The sequence below is a fragment of the Callorhinus ursinus genome, unplaced genomic scaffold (assembly GCF_003265705.2).
Source record: "Callorhinus ursinus isolate GAN/ISIS: 27379988/994484 unplaced genomic scaffold, GSC_fseal_2.0 scaffold602, whole genome shotgun sequence".
Classification (NCBI taxonomy): domain Eukaryota; kingdom Metazoa; phylum Chordata; class Mammalia; order Carnivora; family Otariidae; genus Callorhinus; species Callorhinus ursinus.
Window position 1 is genome coordinate 1 of NW_027397657.1, and position 9,428 is coordinate 9,428.

General features: G+C 34.8%; 1 pseudogene; it reads right to left on the reverse strand.

Moving 5' to 3' along the window:
- Positions 1-7: 7 nt before the first annotated feature.
- Positions 8-942, reverse strand: LOC112818805 (olfactory receptor 6C3-like; annotated as a pseudogene).
- Between the last annotated feature and the right edge of the window lie 8,486 nt (positions 943-9,428).

Here is a 9,428-nt window from a genome sequence, read left to right on the forward strand (position 1 = left end):
CATCCTTTCATTTGTTTCTAGAAAACAGTACTTTCTGAAGCAAGTTTTTGAAAGCTTGTTTTACCTGCTGGTTCCTCAGGGTATAAATAAAAGGGTTCAACATGGGGGCAATTGAGGTGTTGAGAATAGCTACTCCTTTGGTCAGTGATGCTCTTTCTTTTGCTGAAGGCTTGACATACATGAATATACAGCTCCCATAAGAGATGGAAATGACAATCAAGTGAGAGGAACATGTGGAGAAAGCCTTTTTCCTCTGACTAGCAGATGGAATTCTCAAGATGGTGCTAAGGATGCACAGGTAGGAAAGAATCACTAATGCCAAAGTGAAGAGCAGAGTGACAAAAGCAAAGTAAAAACCAATCATCTCTAAAAGCCCTGTATCTGAGCATGAGAGTTGTAGAATGGGGAAATAGTCACAAGAGAAATGATCAATTACATTGGAAGCACAGAAATCTAGCTGGAGGATGAGCATGAGTGGTGGGAAAATGGTAAGAAATCCTCCTAGCCAGGACCCAAAGACAAGCAGGGTGCAGATTTTTTTGTTCATGATGGTGGTGTAATGAAGAGGCTTGCAGATGGCAACATAACGATCAAAAGACATGGCAGTGAGAAGAAAAAATTCAGAAACACCCGTGAGGATGAAGAAAAATAGTTGAGCTAAGCAATTGTTAAAGGAAATGGTCTTGACATTCGTAATGATTGCCCCCAAAAATCTGGGGATAGTAACACTGGTGAATGTAATTTCTAAGAAGGAGAAATTCTGCAGGAAGTAATACATAGGAGTCTTGAGATGACAGTCTATCCAGGTGAGGATGATGATGGTTAGGTTTCCAGTGACCATACATAAGCCATAAATAAAAAAATAAAGGTTACAACCTGAAGCTATGGGTCGTCTGAGATGCCCAAGAGAACAAACTCTGTAATCATTGTATGGTTTCTCATACTGCTTTTTATTTTCTTTAAGCAAAATCTGTTGAGAAACAAAACAGAAAGAAAGAGTATCTGAGTAGTAAAGGAATTGAAGATTTAAAGATTTAAATGTTCATATTATTAACTCCAATGAAATGAAGCATGGAACTTTTTTCCTGTGTACAATTTTGGCACAAATATTTCACACATTCTCTCTTAAAAAGGATAACCCATATTCCCAGGTCTATGTTAAAAGTCCCCTCATGAGTGACTTTACATAACTCCTGTACCTGTAACTAAATTGTCTATATATGAAATATATTTAATTTTTACTTATTTATTTTTATTTTATTTTAATTCCAGTATTGGTAACACACATTTTTATATTCATTTCAGTTGTATAATATAGTGATTCAACAATTGCATACATCACCCAGTGCTCATCAGGACACGTGCACTCCTTAATCCCCAACCCTTATTTCCCCCATTCTCCCACCCACCTCCCCTCTCGTAATCATCAGTTTGTTCTCTATAGCTGAGTTTGTTTTTTGGTTCCATAAAGGAGGAAAGAATATCCAATGTGAAAAAGACAGTCTCCTCAACAAATGGTGTTGGGTAAACTGGTCAGCTATATGCAGAAGAATGAAACTACACTACTCTCGTACACCATACACAAAACTAAACTCAAAATGGATTAAAGACCTAAATGTGAAACCTGAATGCATAAAAATCCTAGAAGAGAGCACAGACAGTAATTTCTCTGAAATTGGACATAGCAAAATTTTTCTAGATATGTCTCTAGAGGCAAGGGAAATTCATTTCTGCTATAATAATTATCACATCTGTAATTTAGATATTGAGACATTGTTTTCCAGTTTCCAAGATTGTGTGCCCTTAGGACTGAAATGCCTAATTCTGAGTTTTAATTTCGATGCCATTTACAAACTTCATTGTCTTTTTTTTTTTTTCAAACTTCATTGTCTTCTAAGATTTTGGTGGAAGCTGATGACCCAGTCACAATTCCTGAACTTATTAAAAGCTATGATTATTGTTATTCTTAATATATATTCTTTTAAATGTGACCAGAAGAAATAAATGTGTTTCCTATCTTAGAAATATAAAACTAGAATTGCCTTCGTTGTAAATGAGAGTAAAGTTCTTTATTTGTGAGAAATAAAACAGAAGCCAGAGATATAATTTAACACATAGATGAAGCCATATAAATAACATACTTTTTACAACATACTGACCCATTTATATCATCTTCATGTTCCTTATTTAAATTAACAATTGACTTACTTTTCTGGTCCTTTTTTCTTTTCAAACTATGTTCTCTTTGTCTTTTTACTCTCAAATTTGTCTGAGGACAAGAGGAGTGCATAAGGGAATTTTTTGATCACAAAATATCTCATTGTCTTCTTTCCAGAAGACTAAATAAGTAGAATCAATAAAATTTTCTGTAAAATTTACTTTATAGAAACCACAAATTATTAAAATGTAATCTATGTTGGCTAACTGAATGTAATAATAAAAAAACTAAAAATTGTAAAAAAAATGGAGCTCATTCTGTTTCAATTTAAAAAAGCAGTTAACTAAAATAAACAGGTTTCTTTTTTAGTAAATTCAGTGAATTTGGTTTTGGAGAAATTTTCAATGCCGAAAGATATAAAATAAAGTATTTTTGTGATTAAAAATATGTAATCTATATGACTTTTATCCATCATGTTCTGTCTTTATTCTTAGCAACCAGATTTTATCTCTGCTATAAGTTCTCAATAATATTTGCTGTATTATTTTCTTCCTGTGGGGATAAGTGTCAAGCTTACATTGTGCCTTTTTGTCTTTTATTTTTTCCTGACAATCAATATTCTCTTCCTTTAGGAATAGACACATATTTATTTTAACATACCAGCAAAATTGGCAGATCAAAATTCAGAGATTGTTACTGTATTTTGAACAATGACTGAAATATTAAATTACAAAATTAGTAATTGTAAATATACTAATGTGATAACTTGGGGATCCCTGCAATTTATTTCAACAAAATAACCTCTGGAATGAGAGAGAAACACATTCATTGACAAGTTGGAACATACTTACTTTTTGATATGTCTAATGATTCAAATCATAAATATAACCCCAGATTTTCTTAATTTATTTAAAATGTAAGAGGCAGTGCGTTCATAATCTACGTCAGGAGGCTTTTGTCATGAGTTTACCCTTGTTTTTGTAATGTAAAAGTCTCTCACACTGAGAAAATGCAGGCTTGATTGCATGCAAGCTTTCTATAGCCTCTGCTCTAAGTAAAGGAATTTCTTTTTATCACTTTTATCTTTCTGTATAACCCTAAACATTGTTTTGACCTGAACTTCAAGAAGTACTCTTGTAAACCTGTGAGTTCTTTAAGAGATTTCCAGGGAATAACCAAGGTAAAATATTTCACAGCTCCCTGGATAAGATGAAGATTAAATGAATACTATCCAAAAACAAAACAATTTTACCTTGTCTGGTCATTGTATAAATCCCTGAGAGACCAGAGTGAAGAAAGGAAAAGGGGCAAAGAGATAAACTCAAGAAGTACAGTGATGCCATGACATGCATCTTCCCAGAAAGCTAGCAAAATAGTGACATACAAGCAAAAGTGTATCTACCAGCAACCCAATCAACCTGGCTTCCCTTTGTCTGTACTTAGTTTTCCTGATATGCCCATGGAACTTGATCTACACTCAGGAGATAATTTATTCTCAGTTCCTTTGGGACTGGTTAAATACAGGACTGAGCTGCGCAGGAGTGGACCCTTCAGTGAAGGTAGCACCAGGCTTTTTTAATTTATACAACTCCACGTTTGTAAAATAGAATGAATAAACAATTTATTTTTGTTGTGTATTTTTATTATTAACTTTAAAGTGAAAATAGAGCTTTGAAATGAAAATGTCCCAGTTACCAAATTTGTTGTAAAAAAAAAAACCCAGAACAAAAAACTAAAAAAACATTTTCTGACTTCAGTGTTAGGCTATTGTCCACCTTCTTCCAAAACCCATTCAGGATTAAATCCTTTGCCAGATCTAAAAGCCTCTCTAGAAATCCTTTATCTTGTCAGCCCTCAGCCCCAACCTGCTTACTCACTCCATGGGACCAATTCTGGATCTCATTATTCCCTTGAAAATGCCTGCTCTGTGCTCAACAAACTTACCTATGTTTTCTTTTTAAAGTTATTAATTTTTTAAAAAAATGTGAGTATAGTTGACACACAATGTTATGTTAATTTCAGGTGTACAACTTAGTGATTTCACAAGTTTATACATTATGCTGTGTTCACCACAATTGTAGCTACCATCTGTCACGTTACACTCGTATTACAATATCAATTGTATATCTTCTTTTGTGTGTTTTACTCCCATGACTTACTCATTCCATAACTGAAAGCCTGTCGCCCTCTTCCCCTTCACCCATTTTACCCAACACCCCACCCACCTCTCCTCTGGCAACCATCAGTTTGTTCTCCATATTTACAGGTTTGATTCTGCTTTTTGTGTGTTTGTTTGTTCATTTATGGAAACATGTTATTTATTTATTTGAGAGAGACAGAAAGCAAGAGAGAGCATGAGCAGGGACAGGGGAGAGGGAGAAGCAGGCTCCCCGCTGAGCAGGGAGCCCCATGCAGGGCTCGATCCCAGGACCCCGAGATCATGACCTGAGCCAAAGGCAGACACCTAACTGACTGAGCCACCCAGGTACCCTGTTTATTCATTTTTTTAAAAGAAGCCTCTATGAGGAGAATCATATGGTATTTGTTTTTCTCAGTCTGAGCTATTTCACATATGATAATACCCTCTATGTCCATCCATGTTGTCTCAAATGCAGGATCTCACCCTTTTATATGGCTGCATATTATTCCATCATATACATTTTATATATATATATATATATACACACACATATGTACATACACACAGACACAGACACACAATAACACACACTATATATATCACCTCATTTTATATACACACACACAGTGATAATATATATCACCTCTTCCATATCCATTTATCTATTGACAGACACTTAGGTTGTCCCATATCTTGGCTATTATAAATAATGTTGCAATAAACATAGGGGTGTGTATATTATTAAAATTGGTGGTTTTTTGAGGGGTGATAAATACCCAATAATAAAATCATTGGGTCATAAGGTATTTCTATTCTTAATTTTCTGAGGAACCTCCGTAATGTTTCCCAAAGTGGGTATAACAATTTACATTCTCACCAACAGTGCATGTGGGGTCCTTTTCCTCCACATCTTCTCAGTGTGTTACTTTTTGTCATTTTGATTTTAGCCATTCTAACTGGTATAAGGTAACATCTCAGTGTGGTTTTGATTTGCATTTCCCTGTTGATTCATGATGTTGAGCTTCTTTTCATGTGACTGTTGGCTATCTATATGTCTTTGGGGAAATGTCTATTCAGGTCCTCTGACCATTTTTAAAACAGATTATTTGCTTTTGGTGTACAGTTGTATAAGTTCTTTAAGTATTTTGGAATTAACCCCTTATCATATATATCGTTTGCAAATATTTTTTCCCATTCAGTAGGTAGACTTATTGTTTTGTTGATCGTTTCATTTGTTGTGCAACAACTTTTTATTTTGCTGCAGTCCCAATAGTTTATTTTTGTTTTTGTTTCCCTTGCCTTAGGGGACATATCTAGAAAAGTGTTGCTACAGTTGATGTCAGAGAAATTACTGCCTGTGTTTTCTTCTAGGATTATTTATGGTTCCAGTTCTCACATTTAGGTTTTTTATCCATTTTGAGTTTATTTTTTTGAGATTTTTTTTTAATTTGAGTACATGGTGTTGGAAAGTGGCCAGTTTCATTCTTTTACATGTAACTTCCAGCACTGTTTATTGAAAATACTGTTCTTTCCCCATTGTATTTTCTTATCTCCATTGTCATAGATTAATTGACAATATGATCATAGGTTTATTTCTTGGGTCTGTAGTCTGTTGTATTGACCTACTGATCTATGTGTCTACTTTTGTGCCACACTGTTTTGATTACTATACCTTTGTAGTATATATTGAAATCTGGGATTGGGATACCTCCAACTTTGTTCTTTCTCAGGATGCTTTGGCTATTTCAGTCCCTACACCTTTTAGGATCATCTGTTCTTGTGAAAAATGCTATTGGTATTTTGATAGGGATTGCTCACTGAGGTCTCAGGCCACTGGACACGGATCCTAGTCCAGTATGGGCTTTTAGGGTAGATGGGAGACAGTGTCCCTGTAGCTCTTTGGTTTTTTTCAAACTACAGCTTTTTTTTTTTTTTCTGCCCAAGGACAGAGGAATCTATTTCTAGTCCCTCAGTACCATCCCTCCCACTTATGTTCCCAGTAAGGGGGTGGGGGCTCCCTTTGTTACTGTGCCTCCCTGTTTATTCTGTGCTCTTGCTTTTGTCTTTGTCTTTGGGTGTTCAGAAGCTGTTCAGTCAGCCCTCAGTTCTTCAGGAGGAATTGTACTACTATTAGGCGTAATTTGGTGTGTTCTGTGGAGGAGTTGTGTTCAGGGTCTTCCACCACGCCACGCCATCTTCTCCCTTCAAAGAAGCATTTTAATATCTTGAAAACTCAGAAGAGTGTTTGGATCTTTAACTTTTCATTTTTAAATATAAGAGTAAATTGCATAGAATACTGGAGGAGACTTGCATATAATTTAGCAGTTTCATTGTTGGTTAAGTTTTAGGAAATCAGGTTGCTACCAGTATCACTTCATTAGCTACAATGTTAAGTCTATTTGTGTGCTTTCTTTTTCATATATACAAGTACTGGTAAAACATATTATTTGAGTACTAAATTTTGATAGATATTTCCAAATTTCCCTCCCACAGAATAGAATAAGCACCATTGCAAGCTAAGCATCACAGATATTAGAAATCATTTACACATTGTACAAATGGAAAGATGAAATGAAGCCACAATACACTAAATAATGACAGTCATGTAAAGAGCAGATCGCAGTGCCCAGATGTTGAGGTTAAAGAGACCCAATATCTTTGCAAACTTGCAAAACTTATTTAATCTTTCTGAGCATCAATTATTCTACTCATAAAATGAGAAGACTAATAGTCTTAACTACTAGGATAACCTAAAGATTAAAGGAGATGATTAGTGAAAGTGCTACAGACTAGTTAGGATACAGGAAGTACTCAGTAGATAAATGTTTACTCTTTTAATTTTATATTCCCCAATTATTAGAGAGGTTGAATTTTTTTTTTAAGATTTTATGAGACAGAGATAGTGAGAGAGAGCACCAGTGGGGAGGAGAGGGAGAAGCAGACTTCCACTGAGCAGGGAGCAGAACATGGAGATCTATCCCAGGACCCTGGGATCATGAGCTGAAAGCAGACACTTAACTGACTGAGCCACCCTGGCACCCCCAAGGTTGAACATTTTTTTGTACCTAATGTAGTTTTAGTGAGTTAAGCGTGGGGCTATTCCATATGCTCCTACATGTATGTTTACAAACACATACATTTTAATGAAAGAAGATTTTTCTTGAAAGATGGATCAAACAGTGTCATTTCAATGAGTTAAGCATAAGGCAATCTCCATATGCTTCTACACTTAAGTCTACAGACACTTATATCTTAATGAAAGACATATTACTTGAAAGAATGATTATATACAGTGTAGTTTCAATGACTCAAGCACAGGGCTATTCCCATATATGTCTACACTTAAGTTTATAGACACTTACTGCATAATAGATGTTGCTTGAAAGAAAGATTATAAACAGTGGAGTTTCAATGACTAAAGCACAGCAAAATTTCCATATATTTCTATACTTACTTTTATAATCACTTACATCTTTTTTTTTACTTTCTATTTAAATTCCAGTTAGTTAACATACAGTGTAGTGTTAGTTTTAGGTGTACACTATAGTGATTCAAAACTTCCCTACAACACCTGATGCTCATTCCAAGGACTGTTCTTCATCTGCATTACCTGCTTCACCCATTCTCCGACCCACTTCTCCTTTAGTAACTATCAGTTTGTTCTCTATAGTTTAAGAGTCTCTTTCTTGGTTTGTCTCTTTCTATTTTGTTTCCTTTTGCACATTTGTTTTGTTTCTTAAATTTCACTTATGATTTGAAATCATATGGTATTTGTCTTTCTCTGACACACTTATTTCAGTTAGCATAATACTTTAGAGAGATTGAACATTTTTAAAAATTTTATTTTCCATCCATGAATTGTCTATTCCTAACTCATGTTCACTTTTTGGGGGTTATGTCTTATTTACTAGTAGGAGATATTTATGTACTTGAATATAAACATGTGAATTTCTTTTGTTGCACCAAGTTTCAGAACCTCTCCTTAACTTATTTATGAGGTGCTTCTACTAAAAAATATTGTATCCATAATTCTTGGTGACCTATTCTTCTTAGAGCACCTTTCCACACATACTTCAAAATCATGTAAATATTATTTATACTCACTATTTCTATGGTTTCACTCTTCCCATTTGCTTTCTAATCCAACCAGAATTTATTCTTATGTAACATATAAATCTGTTTTTGTTGTTTGTTAAATAAATGATCAACTGCTCTAATATCATTAGGCTGGAGACAACATGAGAATTTGGACAGTGAGTCAGTGCAACAATGCCATGTTAACCCAGGAAGTAATGTTTCTAGTTCAGAGAACATGGGTGTGAGAAATTCATACTTCTCATTTTTCAGGAAAAATTAAAAAGGTTTCTTAGTACCCTCAATGTAAGTGTCTAATTTTATCAGGGCCAAGACACAGTAATATTTGATCCGTTTTTGCAATTTCAGATTCATTTTATCCCATCCACCCTCACTTTTTCCATTCCAGAATACCTGTGGTTTTTATTTCCTTGTTTAAATAATCTTAATTTTTCTTCTCCTTTAGTGCATGCCGAGTCACATATGGTCTTTTCCCTTTGACACCTCAATTCACTTCTACTCATTCATCAATGATACTTTGTTTGTTTGTTTGTTTTTATTGTGTATTGCTGACACACAATGTTACATTAGTTTCAGATGTATGACATTGCTATTCAGTAAGTCTATACATCGTGCTATGCTTACCATAAGAGTAGCTACCATCTGTCACCATACAACAGGATTACAATAGCACTGACTACATTCCCTCTGCTGTACCTTTTATTCCTGTGATTTATTTATTCCATAAGTAGAAGCCTGTACCTCCCACTCCTCTTCACCCATTGTGCCCATTGCCCCAACACTTCCCATCTGGCATTTGTGATTTTGTCCTCATGTACATTCTCTGCTTTATCCTCTGTATTGTTGGGTCTGTTTCTGCTTTGTTTCCTGGTTTACTCGTTCATTTTGCTTTTTAAATTCTACATATAAGTGAAAGCATATGGTATTTGTCTTTCTCTATATGGCATATTTCACTTGGTATAGTACCCTCTGTGCCCATCGATGCTGTAAAAGGCAAGATTTCATCCTTTCTTTATAGCTGAGTAATATTCCATT